This window comes from Delphinapterus leucas, chromosome 4 (genome assembly GCF_059928025.1).
Source record: "Delphinapterus leucas isolate spDelLeu-1000000601 "Yukka" chromosome 4, BTC_Dleu_Yukka2, whole genome shotgun sequence".
Taxonomy (NCBI): Eukaryota; Metazoa; Chordata; class Mammalia; order Artiodactyla; family Monodontidae; genus Delphinapterus; species Delphinapterus leucas.
In genome coordinates this window covers 124,470,365-124,487,367 of record NC_143132.1, presented here as the reverse complement: position 1 = coordinate 124,487,367, position 17,003 = coordinate 124,470,365, and positions in this window count along the sequence as shown.

Here is a 17,003-nt window from a genome sequence, read left to right as displayed (position 1 = left end):
TTGAGAAAAATACATGTCATGCACCATTTGAAGTACAGAAACAAAACAGTAAATATTTCTGATTTCATGAAGTGTGTGGCCTAGTTTTAGTCAATGCTACGTGCTAAGGACAAGAATTGGCTAGATGAAGAGATACGTTGTGATAGACATGTGTATGGGTCAGGGACAATGCTATTTTAGATAGGATATCCAGTAAAATTACTGACAAGATATCCAAAATTCCATACTGTTTTAAACCTCAGGGTCTTGATATATTTTATTTCTTATTCCAGGATAGAACTGTATCCCCAACTTCCCATTTTACACCATGAATGACTGACTCTTCAATTTACATCTCTCCCAAATCCAGCTTTGCTGGATTGATGCACATATTCACTGCAACTGCGGCAGAAAAAATGTCTACAAAGAGTGCTTATAGCCCACCTTCAAAAGTGTTCTCTAATTAATTTCTTATTCCTGATGAATTCATTATTTACTCATATACATTATGGCAGACATGGTGCTTGGCCTTGCAGCAAAAATGATAGTCTCATACTTTAGCCCACAAAACATAATTAAGATTTTAATTAGGGATGCTATACTTCTCCCTATATGGGAATAAGAATTTCAATTACATGGTCAACTCCTCCTTCTAATTAGCATTTCAAGGCATATATTTCATTCTCTCTCAACCACTCAGTCTTGATGATTCTTTCTTAAAAACGTTTTTAAAAATCACTGCTTTTTTAACATCATCACTTTGTTTGCCTCATTTTTGGCTTTAAGGTTCACAACAACAACGAAGAAATCCTGTTATAGCCACTTTGTAACAAGACTTCCTGCCTCCATTCTCACTTTTCTTTAAAACCTACATGCTATCACCATCTTCTACACGGTTTACACAATTACTCCCTTAACTCTCGCAGTAACAAAACAAAGTGCTTACTTTTTTTACATAATTTACATAATTTTACATTTACATAATTTTTACAATTAAGCTGTTGGCCCTAGTTTATACAACTAAGAAATGGTAGGGCCAGGATTTGACCAATCTGAAGCTGTCTAGAGCATCTATGCCTTTGACCACTTCCTGTACTCAGGATATATATTTCCATCACCATTTTTTTTTCTCCATCACCATTTTTAAATCTTCTGGTATAACAGAGATAACTAAAGAAAAGAAGAGGAATGCAAGTCTTCTGTGCACCCAGGCACACAAGTATTGATGGCTACGTTTATTGGAGCATCATAGCATCACCATGTTAAGTCTCTTCGAAGAGCTGCTTGCTCTTTCTTTACTCCTCATAAAGTTTTCTTGTTTGAAGATAGTGATCATTATGGCTTTGGCTCTCCATTTGCCAATCCTGCACTCTCAACTAAGCAAACTTTGGTAAAGTGTAATCTTCCTTGTTCTGACAGGTCACAGGCTCTGGCTCTACACTCCAAAATTGGGTTATCAGCTGAACTATTAATGCAATTTGAATTTTAAAATGACATTAATATTAAGCATTTTGCTACTAACTTTCTGCTTGTTTATTACAAATTCTAATATGGATATTGAAAGTCTCCAGAGTTCTTTTCTCATTTCTTTCTCCTTACCAAATGATTTTATGTTTCTCTAAGAATCTTTTTTTTTTTAAGAGGTGAGTGTGAGAGAATCCCAAAAATCTTGGAGTAAAGCAGGGAGATGTGATAAGTGTGTATTACTTCTTTTAGTTTGGTTGGTTTTTTCGTCTTCCAAAATATCTAAGTTCATGGCTAGTGCTTGATGATCCTTTAGGTAATTGAGAGTCTAAAACATAACAATGCTACCATATCAACTGGTTAATGCTGATTAAATAGTTGGGGGTTCCTAGCAAGTTAATTAGCCATACATGAGGAAAGGTGAAAAAATGGTGTATTTAAACATATGAACCACGTGGCTCCTCTGAGGGAACACACCCTTTTGGCATATTGACAGTATGATACCTTCCGAATGTCAAACAGAAGTTGAAGAGCATTTCTAAAGGGGTTATAAAATACATACATAGAAAATTTTCTAAAAGAATTATATAGAAAAATATTTTGTAACTATGTATGGTGATGGATGTTAATTAGACACTGTGGTGATCATTTCACAATATATACACATATTTAATCATTATGTTGTAAACCTTAAACAAATGTAACATTGTATGTCAATTATACCTCAATTAAAAAAAGAAGAATCATATAGCAAAGAGTTAAATACTATTTTGAATGTTAACCAAAATAAACATGGCATACCTCCCAAATCAGTACAAAGATAAAATCAAGCAAATCTTTTTTCCTATATTTCAAGAAGAAGTCAGACAATAGCTAAGAAATATAAAACATCTTTAATCATGCCATGAGTAAGACCAATATACCAGTTATTATAATAAAACCATAATGTATACCACCCTATTGAGACAAATACTGCACTTCTTAAATAAAGTGTATGGCCATATGTTTCCTCTCCAAATATCCTCCTGAAATGCCTCTGAAAACTTGAAAAAAAAGGGAGATTTTATTTTGAAAATAAAAATTAATCTAGTGTCAGACCTGACATTTGAAATTATATTGTTTCACTACTGTTCAATAGAAGTAGAAACAGTGCAAAGGAGGAAAAGGAAATCCTATCTCGGTCTACCACAGTTTTACTAGATATGATTCCTTAACATCGAGCAAGGTGCCCACTACTTTATAATTTTTAATTTAGTAAAATTTTTATTTAGGTAGAACATTCATACATTCATACTCACCACTGAATTCACACATTCTGCTTCTTGGCACATCCAGTCAGGTATAAAGGCTAATCACTGTTTTCTTAATGACACATGAGATATTTTATTCTTTAATTCTATAGTGTCCATTTGATTCCCTTTTCTCTGATTCCAACTTTCAATTGAATTACTTTCTTTTTTTCTTCCCCTGTGTCTCTCTTCTTACTGTGTATTAATATATTAATTATAGTTATTTTGAGATTCTTGTCTGTTAACTCCAAAACCTGGATCACCTCTAAGTTGGCTAATACTTACTTCTTTATCTCTTATTTGTCAAGTTTCCAGACTATACCTGGTAATTTTTAATTGTATTTGATTTTGTAGCACTGTTCTATAGACTCTGAATTATATTATCTTCCTCTAAAGCAGGTGTTGGCAATTTTTCTTAATGAGCCAGACAGTAAATATTTTAGGCTTGGGGACCATACTACTTCACAACTATTTATCTCTGCTCTTGTAGGGTGCAAGTAGCCACAAAACTATGTAAACACATGGCTGTGACTGTGTTCCCGTAAAAGTTAATTACCAAAATAGGAGGTTGCCCACAGGTCATAGTTTGCCAACCTATGGTCTAATGTATGTTGAGTTTCTTTCTAGCAATCAGTTAACTTTCAAGTGAATAATTTTATTCTTGTCATGGTTTGGTTTTAGGCTCTATTAGGGTAGATGTAGTTCAGTTTTCCACTTAGTCTTAAGGTTTAGCTGTTTTCTGAAGGTTTGGTCCTAAATCTCAGAGCATGGGCTTTATGTGGTCTCAAATGAATGCCTGGTATTTACCATGGTCTTTCCTCTTTGGCTATCTCAGACCTCCAGTGTTTCCCAGTATATATGAGCCCAGTGTTCTCTACCAAGCCTCCAAGACCCTCACTTTCTGTGTGTGCATCTTAGGAAGCCAGCAGGGACCAAAGGAAAAATGATACAGAGAGTTTAGGGCTTTTTCTCTGTGCTGCCCTCCTCCTAGGAACCTTGGCAGCCCTGAACTGCAATCTCTTTTTCCTCCACTGTCTCCACTGCTGCTTTCTACTTGGACTCCACTTTTCTGTGTGCAGTTAGGGAAGAGTCTCCAGGGTAAACTGGTGAAAATGAGACTTACCTCAAGTGTTTCTCTTCTCTCAATAATCACGGCCCTGTGTTTTTTTACTGCCAAATCCCCCCAATAGTTATTTTATACATACTCTCCATTTTTATATGTGTTTATCATGGGAGTGAAATCTGATACTAACTACTCCATCACGTACAGAAAAGGAACACCAGTTGTCGAGTTTAAATTGTGTAGGTTCCAGATGCTGCTGTTTTCTAATAGGGTGGATTATTGGTCTTTGCTAGGCAGCTAGACTTGGGGCTGGTTGTCTTAATCCAGTTAGCTACCAAGCGGAATTATGTCCGGGTTTTAGTTTGTCAGGGCTTATTCCACCTCTGGCTTCCACCTTTTTCTAGAACACAACTCTCCAAATATTTTGACATGATTGCTTGCTGACTTCACCAGGGATCCTTCGCCTAGTAGGGTCTGAACTCTAACCCTTTTCTCCTCAGCATAGTGAGATTTTTGAAGAGAATTTCAAAGAATGTATTCAAAAGCTAGGAGAAACTGATAAACTAACAGAATAAATGAAAAAATTTGCCAAGCCATTCCTCTGGCATCTAAAACTTGTTTAATTAGTATTTTGCTTGAAGCCCAGATGTATTTTGAGTTCTGAAAGCTCTAACGATATTTGAGGACATTCATAAAGACAAAAAACACAATCTTCTAGCAAGAAAGGAAAATATTAGCTTAATTGGGGTGAGAAAAAAAACAAACACTTTTCTGAGCTTCAGTGAAAGGACCTTTGATCTCAGCTGAAGACCAGATGAATCTCTGCAGATATGCTTAGATGAATTTACCTACTGGAGCCAATTAAACCGTGCTGCTTAAAACATGCGCATCAATGACTATTGAAACCCAATCACTCATTTTTTTGGTTCCGGGGGTAATCTCATGTGGCCAAATTTCACTTTGGCTAAAAAAAAATTTGATTTTTTTTTTGTGAATTTGGAAAAAAAAAATCATTCTCCCCATTTGTTAAAGAAAATAAATGATTTAATGGCCTCCATAAAAAATAATAATTAATTTCATTTTTAATGATTTGATCTACAGAAACTAAGAAGCATTGATTTAAAATAAGCTGAATTTTAAAATAATAAGAAGGGGTAAACTAAACTTCTAAGGTTTAAATGCACTGACATTTTCAGAAGAGCCTTTTTTTTTTTGTGGTTTGCGGGCCTCTCACTGTTGTGGCCTCTCCCATTGCGGAGCACAGGCTCCGGACGCGCAGGCTCAGTGGCCATGGCTCACGGACCCAGCCGCTCCGCGGCATGTGGGATCTTCCTGGACCAGGGCATGAACCCGTGTCCCCTGCATCGGCAGGAGGACTCTCAACCACTGCGCCACCAGGGAAGCCCAGAGGAGCCTTTCTTGAAATTATGCCATTTGTAACAATGTGGATGAATCTGGAAGACATTATGCAATGTGAAAAACTCTGGACACTGACAAATACTGTTTGACCTCACTTTTATGTGAAATCTCAAATAATCAAATTCATAGAAGCGAAAAGGAGAATAGTGGTTGCCAGAGGTTGGGGGTTGGAGGAAATGGGGAAATGTTGGTCAAAAGCTATAAGATTTTACTCATTCAAGAGGAATGCATTCAGGAAATCTAATGTACAGTATAGTGACTGTGGTTACAGTACTATATTATATACTTGAAATTTGCTAATTGGATAAACATTAAGTGTTCTTACAACACACACACCCAAAAGGTAACTATGTGAGGGGATGGATATGTAAGTTAGCTTGATCATGGTAATCATTTCACAGTGTATACATCTATCAAAACATCAAGTTGTAGACCTTAAATATTTCTTATTTATGTATTTTTGTCAATTATACCTCAATAAAGCTAGAAAGAAAAGCCTTTCTGTCATAAAAGTAGCCAACTAAAACAAAAAAAGAAAGAAAACACAAAGAAAAGCAAAAGTTGTGAAAAATCATTAACTAATTAAATAACAAGACAAAAAACAATGGGTCATTTCAAAGGGAAAGTAATACTCTTAGCCTAGATTTTTGATACAATTTAGAGATTTAAATACATAGAATTTTATATTGGATTAGGAAAAAGTCTACCAGTGTTTCCATTTGACATGAATATTTGAACAAAATAGATTGGCTGAAAATTTTTGTGTTCAGATCTGTATGTCTTCTAAGTTACTTAAACTTTCTAAATTTAATATGCTGGTTTTATATGGCAAATAAGTTAACATTCTTTCCACAAAATATTTTAATTTTGAAACTGTAAACATATGGGTTTAACTATATGAAATAACTGTATTTTAAGAGAATTTGCCCTGTAAGCTCTGAACATTGTTGCAAATGATTTAAACTTAGTTTTTCTCTTACACTTTCTAAAAAAAAAAGTATCAAATGTCATCTTTCTGACTGTAATATAATAAATGACCATGTTACAATATAAATCCTTAATGATTTTGAATACTTTAAATATTTTTAAATTAAATAATGGGTGTTCTTTGATTACCATTTATCTTTTTTTACCCGATCAATTTCTAAAACCACAAATATTTAAAATAGCAAATATTCTATGAAAATGTATTTGCTCTTTGAAAGCTCCCACTAAGATGGCAAATTTGATGTGGTAATTGAGAGAGTTTTAAAAAAGAAAAAGAAAAATCAGTATTCAGAAAAATAACTCATCCTTGACATATAGTTTGCTCTTACATAAATAAATAAATAAATAAATAAATAAATTGTCCTTTGTCTTTGAAGGGAGAATTCCCTATCACATCAAAGGTTAGTTTTCTGAAAGACTATTCTATAACTGTGGCTGGGCACTGATCTTGAATTGTTGTTTGCATATATCTTTAACTTAAAAATACTTAAAATTATTCTATAGCTAATGCTTCAATAATGGCTTGTCTTCAAACATCCACAATATCTGTTTAAATTTTAATGTAAGAATATGTTTAGCAACTCTTTTTTGATACAGTCTTTTTCTAAATCCAGGTCGTAAATCCTAAAGAATAACATTTTAAAGATATTATGTATACATAAAGTAGCTTTGGAGCTTCCCATGCAGTCACTGGGCCAAACAAAAGATGTGTTCTTACTTTACTAAAGGAAGAATATTCTATATTTTGATTAGTTCTACACAACTATTTTTCTGCCCAGTTACCAGTTAAAAATAACCAAAAAAACCCAAAAAAACCCTGGAACACCAAAAAGATGCAATAATTCTCCTGAGGTTAATTATTTAGAGATAAATGTTACCACCATAAATATTTTAGCAACTGAGTTCTTGTCAGGTTGGATAGACACTTCGATTCATGTTCAAAGTTTGTTTACACACTGTAAACAAGCTGATTTTTTTCCCAGCTATAAATGCTTTTGTCACTCTTGGCTATTATAACTTTTCTTTATGGTACAAATAAAAATGCCCTTGAGGTCAGTCAGCAGCCTCCTTATGATACTGTTCCTGCCCTCAGAATAATCATTGACTAAATATTCACAAATAGAGGATTTTACTCTCCTCCATTATGATAATGTGGGTTGATATAATTAACGAACCAGATCTATTCATATTTGTCACCAACAAATTGGGTTTTGCTTTTATCCTACCCATAAATAAAGGCCTTTGCTAAAGAGTGCAGATCAGAATTCAGTTTTGTGAAAGAAACAGCAGAAGAGCTGCAATAAAAATCTGTACCTCATTTCTGCAAACAGCCAGCAGGCAGATCTATCAAGTGGCTGGCTTAAGATTTCCAGCATGCTCTCAGTCCAGAAGCCAGCAACTTTGTAGAAAAAACTGCATAACTCAAGACCCATAGACAAGAATCAATTCCCTAAGACAAAGTGAGCTGATTTAATCATGGCTTCTCAATATATCATTAGACCTAAGTTTAACATACTGGTGATTGGTGTCTAGTTTCAAGGAACCCCTTAGAATTTAGAAAGAAAAAAAAAATTCTGTGAAGGCTCTAGATATGGATATAAAGTAGAAATTTTTTCATAAAAATTAAAGTTAAAGATTCCATCTATGTATATGTATATCTCTATCTATCTATCTATTGATTGGTCTTGTTTGTAAAATTATTCAAAACAGTGATTAAATGTCACATTAAATGAGAAAAAGAATCACTGTAAAGAGTAAGCCAGTAACTTAAAAGATGTGGGAAGAATCATTAAACATGTCAGGGCAGATAAGTTAGTAAACCATCCAGACATGTTAGGCAAAGATAATGTAAATTAATAACCTGTAAGACATTTAGGCATGAATTAAAGGAAATTGGTCATTTGTGGGACATGTTAAGCAAAGATAAATTAAGTAAATAATATCTTTGCTGAACAAAGATATAAAAGGGATGGAAGGACCAGAAGTACCAAATATTCATGAGACACTTACTATAGATGAGGCATTTAATATTTATGAAGTGATAAATTGGCCATCCCATGGTGAAAGCCACTGTGTTCCCATGAGTACTCCACTAAGAAATGCAAATAAAGTCTATAGCTGCTCCTAAGGCTCCTGGTGAGCTAGAGCTATTGACCAGGCACACTTGCTGCCATGTTGACCCAACGTAACAAGTATATGTTGGTTTCAGGCACCTTCTGTTTGCTGAGATCCTTCGATCAAACCTCAGCTCTGGTCCTCAAAACCATACCTTTAGCAGGGGAAGTCTGATGCAGGAGAGAGTGAGACAGGACCTGAGGACTCCCTATTTCAGGTACTGTAACCCTTCTTCCATGCTGGCTCCTTATCCTCAGTATGGTAAACTACTTCATCTGTTTCCCCCTACTTATTACTGTGTGTTTTAAATTGATTTAATTAACTGTATGATTTGAACATTACAATTTGTTTCATGAGCTTTATTCTTTTGTCACTTCTGAAATCGGTAGCCTGGTAACGTACTTGGAGACTAGCATTATGTTAAGACTGTCATTGCATTAATGCAATTTCCCAAGCAACATGTACCAAAAATTTGAACCCTATTAAAAGCAGAGGTGTTAATAATTGATCCATTAAAATCAAAACAACAGTCAGAGGTAGCTCCATCAGTGTGTCAGATAATGTCTTCTCTGTAAAGGGCATCCCATGTATTTCCCTGAGAATACAAGCCAAAATTCTTACAGTGGCCTACAGTACTTACAACAGCTGCATCACCTGCTTTGGCCCCCATTCCTTTTCTGACATTTTCTCTTGACTCCTTATTCTGTTACTCTACTAGTGCACACTGGCCTCCTCACTCTTGCTCCTTGTCTCTTTGCTCAATCTGGAATGTTCTTCAAATATTCCCACAGTTAATTCAAGTCTTTGCTCAAATGTCACTCTTTAAAAGCCCACCTACCCTTGTCATTCCATTTAATATTAAATCCTGTATACCTCTACCACCAACATTTACACTTTTCTATTCTTCCTATAAAACACTTGACTTTTATTTCATATAATTTATTTAATTTTCCCCAGTAGAATATTAATTCTATAAGGGCAATTTTATCTGTCTATTTGATTCTTTTCCATGACGTCTGCTCTTAGACCAATGCCTGGTTTATGATAGGCATCCATTCAATCAATTAATGGATGAAAATGAATCAATCATTAATATATTTTTTCATATTTTAACATGGCAAAAAAGCCCACAAAACTTTCTAATTCTCAAGACTTGTAAGAGTCTTGTGAGCAATTAATGCAACTATATTGCTGGTGAGAATTCGTAGAATTAATCTGACCATAGGGGCCACAACAGTTACAAGTTTTAAAAGTGTCTATACCATTATGAATCATTTATTCAATTTCTGATACTCATTTTAAGGGAATGATTTTGAACTATAGGGAACAATGTTAAAGTGCTTATCTATGAAATGTAGGATATCAACAATATTTTCTGCATAATTTTAATCAGAAAATATCCAAAGGCTTAAAATTATGGGATTTGGCTTTCTCTTTTCAGGAGAACATAAGATTTCAAACATATTAACTATTCCATATTTTGAATCTAATTTTTGTCAGGCACTTCATAGCATAATTTTCTGAGATAATATTTTATGATGATAGTGGAGTGGCTTCCAAATTTTTATAGCAAATTGAGTAAATTCTTTCCTGAAATAGAAACTTTGTAATTTTCCCAGATTATAAGGGTGATAGTCATTACAATTAATAATCATGCTGCCCTCTTATTGGTTAAAATAAGAAACAATTAATTGTAAACACATTTATAACTGAGAACATGTGTCTTTAACTGGCCTCTCTCAAAAAGACTGATTTTACTCAATTATTACAAGGTTGATGGCTTTAAATACTGGAAAGCTGCACTTTGGCATTGTTCTGTTACCTCCTATTACACCTGTATACATTTAAACATTTTTTTATTTGATTGGACTGTGTATCTGAGGATATTTAAATCACTTTTTAGAAGAATATATTTTTCTTTTGTTAATAATTGTCACTGATCCTTCAAAGTTATCTGAATATCTATCGCTGTAAAACAAACCATCCATAACACAAGGGAGTAAAATGACTATTTTATTATGTTCACAGATTCTGTGAGTCAGGAATTCAGGGCACAAAGTGCTTCTCAGGGCTTCGAGGGCTTCTCAGGACTTTCAAATTCAGGGCTTCTCTTTCCTTCATATCTGGGGCCTCAGCTCAGATGACTCAGTTGGGCATCTTGAACAACTGGGCACCAGAACAGCAATAACTAGAGGAAACATTTCCAAAATAGTTTCTTATTTCAGTGCCTGACACTTGGTTTGGTATAACTAAAAGATGGGTTCAGTGGGACTCTTAACATTAGCACTTACCCTTGCCCGCTCTGACACGACAGCACTAGGATGGTCAGATCCCCTACATGGAAACTCAGCCTCTAAGAGTGAATGTTCCAATGAACAGGCCAGAAGCTGCATGGACTTTATGACTTATCTTCCCCAGTCACATAGCATGACTCCACTTGTCAGTCATAAGTCCACCCAGATTCAGGAAAGGAGACAAAGACTCCATCTTTTAATGGGAAAAATGTCAAATTATTTGATGGCATATTTTTAAATCACCAAAAGTATAAACTGAGAAATCAATAAATGAAAAAATAAGATTAATGATAGTTTTAATAGAAATATTAATGCTTCTTCATTCCTGCTTTTAAAATATGAACATGAATAATAAAGATATAGTCAACCAATAGCATATGCTTTCATGAGGCTCAGAGAAAGAATCAGAGGGAAAAAAATCTAGAGAGGTAAACAGATAAATAAAGGGAGGTAAAAACTAAAAATAATGTGAGAGATGTTATGTTATACTTCAAGTAACCAGAAATTGAGGCTAACGTGGCTTAGAAAGGCATAGGAAGAGTTAAGAGTAGTGGGCACTATGCTTTTAAATCTCTCAGATTACAAATGTTCTTACAATTAATATAGTACATTCTTTCATTTTGTGAGAAGGAGACTTGCAAGAGTTCAAAAGATTCTCAAGACTATACTGCTGAGAGTTAAATATACTAGATTCCAGTCAGTTGCTCCTAATTTTAGATATACAAAGACTGATATTAGCACTGGATTTAGTAAATAAATGTCTGAATGATGTTTATAGATTCTATTTAGCCATGCTACTCAAATAAACAAAATAACAATATTATATTAATTTACTTATTATTTGTAGAATGTAGGTATCAGATTTTTATCACTTTAATATGAAAGTATTTGTGTAGGTGAAGACAAGCATATTAAATGACTATATATGCACATTAATATTTCCTCTTTCAGAAAAGAGTGAATTTAGCAAGTATGTATTTTCTAATGTAACAGCATTGTCTGTTTGTTGTACCTAGAAAATTGTAGGCAGGTTATACATGTTGACCTACCCAAATTCTAGGGGGATATACCATAAAAACCCAACGTGCACAATGACCTCAAACATCACATCTGAGTAAAACTGCAAAAAAAGGGGCATAAATTCCAACTTTGCTTAGGATGTCTGATAATAAAAAAACACATACTGTGAACCACTGCTCTATGTCACTCTATTATACGATTGTGATACTAAAGGGAATAAGACAGATATAGTCTCTGCATGAATGGATACATTCTCTTTGTGTGTGTGTGTGTGTGTGTGTGTGTGAATGTGTGTGTGTATGTGATGGGAAGAGGATGATGGAAAAAACCTGATGTAAATGAAGTTTGGACAGCAAGAGTACAAATGTATGAATACTCAGAAGAGAGGCCATGGTTGGTGTATTAGTCTGCTCTGTCTAACAAAACAAAATACCATAGATTGGGCAACTTAAATAACAAAAATTTATTTTCTGGCTAGAAGTTCAAGATCAAGGTTTCACCTGATTCAGTTTTTAGCGGGAACTCTCTTCCTTGCTGCCTTCTCTGTATGTCTTTACATGGCCTTTCCTCAGTATGTCCTCACATGGCCTTCTCTTGTATGTCCTCACATGGCCTCACATGGCCTTTCCTCAGTATGTTCTTGGAGAGAGAAAAAGAGCAAGTTTTCTTATGTCTCTTCTTATAAGGCCATCAACCCTATTGGTTCAGGACCCCACTCATATGACTTCATTTCATCTTAATTATTTTCTTAAGGGAAAATATATTTCCAAATATAGCCACACTGGGGTTAAGGCTTCAGCATAAGAATTCTGGAGGGACACAAACATTTAGTCCTTAACAGTTAGAGAACCATTTTTGAGTCATTTGTTCTTGGAAAAATTGTATCCATGCCTTGGTTTCAACTGCCTTCCCAGAGCCAGTAAATCTCTTTTAATACAAGTAGACTCAGGACTACACTGCAAGCTACTTTGACATCGGTTTGCTAACTGGAGGTAATTAATTCAAAAAGGGGTAACCAAAAAAAGGAGTAAACAGTAGTGAAAAACAAAAAAACCAAGAGAGATTGTTGATGTAACAGAAATCAAGAATCAGAAAATATCAAAGAGAATTAAATGTACATCAATATAAACTGCTACTGAGATGTCAAGGAGGATATTAAGTCATCGATGTTCAGATAGTAGATCATCTAATCTGCTTTGAGCAGAAACTGTTAAGAAGATTTTTAAATATTTTGAAAGTTCAATTTGTGCTATTCAGGATAAGTATCATGACACAGAGTTTAGCATTTGAATAATAATTCACCTATAAATAGTTTTATCCTCAGAGTGAATCATCTACCCATTAACTTACCACTTGTAATAGCCTGAAACCTTTCTCTTTAAATGATTTTATATATATATATATATATATATACAATCATATCTGTATACTTCACATCTTCTCTTCAGTAGTTGATAATGTGTATATGCTGGAAATACATGAAATGGCAGTCTTCTATTTAATAATATATGACTAATAACACTGTGTTTCATGCATGACTCAAATTTCTGCTGATTCACATCACACAAGATTAGTAGCCAGAATACTTTACACGTAACTATAAAAATATCATTGCACAAAACCTTAACAAAAATAAATCATTTGGCAAAGCTGTTATGTGAGTCATATGATGCTATAATTATTAGTCACTTGCTAGAAAAAGAATCAAGCCCTCTACCTTGTCTTTTAATTTAAATTGTAACAATATTAAATAAACTTATAAGACAAACTGTTTGAATTTTGGTTATCTATTTACCACTCTGTGTTAAAATCAAAAATTGGCAAAGTTCATGTAATTTAAATAGGAGGGAAGGGGGCAGGGCACAACCTTTAAAAGAATGACATAGCCCGAGAACACTACATAAACTGGTTAGAACCAACTGGGCCCAAGATGGCGCATGATTGACTGTCACTAGACTTTGAGCCTGTTAAATGACACACTCACAGGCACGATGACAGTTCTGAGGCTGACCACAAAAGGTCAAAAAGTGGGCGGTGGCCCAATTCCTGGAAATCGCCACCCCTTCCTCAAATACCTGGAATACTCCTCCCACTCATTAGCCTATGAAATTACCCACCCCTCTAAAAACTGACAACCCCATACCCTGGTGCTGCTCTCACCTTCTGTGATGGCCCACACTCTGTCTGAGGAATGTGTTTCTCTATAAATAGATCCACTTCTTACCTATCACTTTGTCTCTCACTAAATTCTTTCTTTGATGAGACATCAAGAACCTGAGCTTCATTAAGTCCTGAGACCAGGTGTGTGATCTCAGGTAAAAGACCATGGGTTCAAGTCCCAGTCTGAGTTACACAGTTTCATAATTATTGAAACTCAGCATCAACCAAATAGCTATCAATATTTACTTGAATTCCATCTAAGGTAAGATAAAACTAACTGTCTAAACATGAGACTAACATAGATATTTATCTTAAAAATATTCTGTGGCATTCATACTTTGTACCTTTCATCCATTTCCTTAACCTTCATTTGTTTTCAAGTGTTCTCTCAGTAGTCTTTGCATTGCATTTGCTTGTAACACTGAATTCTATGAAAGCTTTGTATTGTTTTAAATGTCTGTCATAATTTTCTATATTCTTTAATAATCTTTGCTTTTTTTTCCTTCTCTCTCCTGACTTTCAAAATGTTATTGTAGGTAGTATTAATGGATAGAAAGTAATCTGATCAATCCCACGATCTTTGTTATCTTTTCTAATTAACTTCTAAAACAGCAAGTATGCTTACCATTCCTAGATCCTAAGTATCTTATCTATTATCCACTGTCCACAGGCAATATTATAAACAACAGACTTTGAAGGATTATCTAAAAGGATACTGCAAAAAAAGTATATTCACGGCGCAATAAACTAACATTTATGACTTATAGGCCAGGAAGGCCTAACTACTATTTTATGACTAAACTCACATAGATCAAGGCTAGAAAATGGGTCAGCTGAAAGTATATTTGAAAGGAAATTTAATTGATTTTATTATTTCAAATTTTTCAAATAAATATATCCAACATTGGGTCAAGGAACTAGAACTGCATGAAAGATTAGTGACAAAAGGAAAGCAGAGTTGAATCAGGGTACACAGACATATTGACAAACCAGTTAAGGACAATATACCAAGTGTGAGTTGTAGTTCACAGTTGTGTTTAAAAATATTGATGTTTAAAATGAGGGCAACTTCCAGTTTAATAGCATCTAACAATTTAAACCTTTCCAAAAAACATACAGATAAATATAGAAAGAAAAATCATCCAGAGCCCACACCAACAGCCTGTGAGAGCATATACTGTACATTTTAATTTATGGAAGTGAGGAGATAAATAATTGACATGCAGGGAATACATTATAGCAAAAAAAAGCAAGGACTGTGCAAAAAGAGGAGTGTGGTGAGGTCCTGATATTGGATGAATGCAGATAATTTCAATAAAATTTCACTTCAAATAAAATTTCACAAAGCAAAAGAGATGCTTTGTTTTCAACACTGGAGAGTGAAAATAAAGGGAAATTTTATTAATTTTTTATATTATATTATATTATATTATATGTTACCTTTTGCCTGTCAGTTAAACTTCTGAGACTCAACTCTGAAGATTCCCTTTCAAAATTAAGAAACTAAATATGCACCATTCTGCATATTCATTATTAAAAATTGAAAACAATCCAAATGTACACTTTATGCTGACTATAAACAAACATTTTTAGAAGACCTACAAAATATGTTTAAACTTCTTCCAATAATTTTAATACTAGCAAAAAGAGCAGTATTATAATTTCAAACTATTTTGGACATTTTGCAGGATAAAATCTAAGATGTCTTTATAAGAAAATAAGAGAAAGCCTGGTAATAACCTAATTATCTGTTTATAAAAATGATCACTTCACAACTTATCAGTGAAAGAATATATTTGGGCAAGAATTATCAATGGATGCTAAAACATTCATTGAAAAGTTGGGCAATTTCACAGAACTAAATTATCACAGATCGTATCTGAATCAATTTGATTTCAAAAAGTCCATGCTTTCTATTTCTACACAATCCTTCCTCCTAAAATAAATATTGGGACTTTAAATAAGTCATTGGCATGCTGGCTTCCCCACTTTAAACTTTACTTTTTAAAAAATATTTGGAAATCAGGGAGTTTACTTGTTTTTTTCTTCTCCACTTGACAACTACTCACTACACATACACACACACACACACACACACACACACACAAAAAGAAGAAAAAACCTACACTGAGGCTTCCTATAACAAAGTTTATTGAAGAGTTCCAAATAACTAAGGCAAATTGCAATTGTTGTAAATAGTACCCTAAATAGAGTAGAATTTCATTGTAAACTTGTAAACAAGAATTTAGTTTAAAGCCAGCGTATAATGCAAAGTTGAGTAAAGCCAACATCTCCCTTGAACAACATCTTCAAGAGGCAAACAGGTTGTGTACTTTCTCTCATCGAAGCCAACCTAATCAATTTTCCCTCAGTATCGGAACAGATAGCTATTACTTTGTGAGAGCATGAGACAAAGAGCTGGGTTACAATTTGGGTGTTGAGGTATATAAAAAAATAATTTTAAAACATGAATTTAATTTTTGTTAAGCTAAGATAATTTAAATTCATTCTAATAATGCATGACCTCATATTGAACAGAAAAGAATGTCAGTAAAAGTCAGACGCTTAAATGGGTTCATCTCCTAGGCATATCTATGTTCCTGGCATTTCTCCTCCATCTAGAGCACTAGAGATCTAGACCCAGAGTCTTCCTTATTCACTTTTTCACAGAGATCACCTCCATCTTATTAGGAAAACTTTTCCCTTGGACAGAGTTTGGCTTAGCTTAAAGTCCATGTCCCTCCCCATTTTGGTGATCAGTCTACAAAAAGAACACAAGGTTACAGATGTAAGAAGAAAGTGATAAATTCGGTGCTACCAATGTAATATAAGGTTCCTGTTTATATAAAAATAAAATGCACTCCTTTCCAGGATGGACACAGCCCAGCTAGAGTGCATGATTTGTAGAGCAGAGTATGGGCTGAGCACTGGCGCCCACAATGGGGGTGATATTTTCCATCATATGATGAAATATGCCCTGTTCTGCTTTGGTTTAATCTGCTTTCAACTAGGTTGAGTGGGTCAGTGGGCATGAAAACTGGTTGGGGTTTGGGGGAACTTTGTTAACATTTCATATAGTAGTATTCAAATTATGGCACTTGGCATTAGCATCATCTGGGAAATTGTTAGAAATGCAAATTTCTTGCCCTACCCCAGACCTAAAAATCAGAAACCTTGGAGGTGGGGCTTCCAATTCATTATCATTCATGCTGA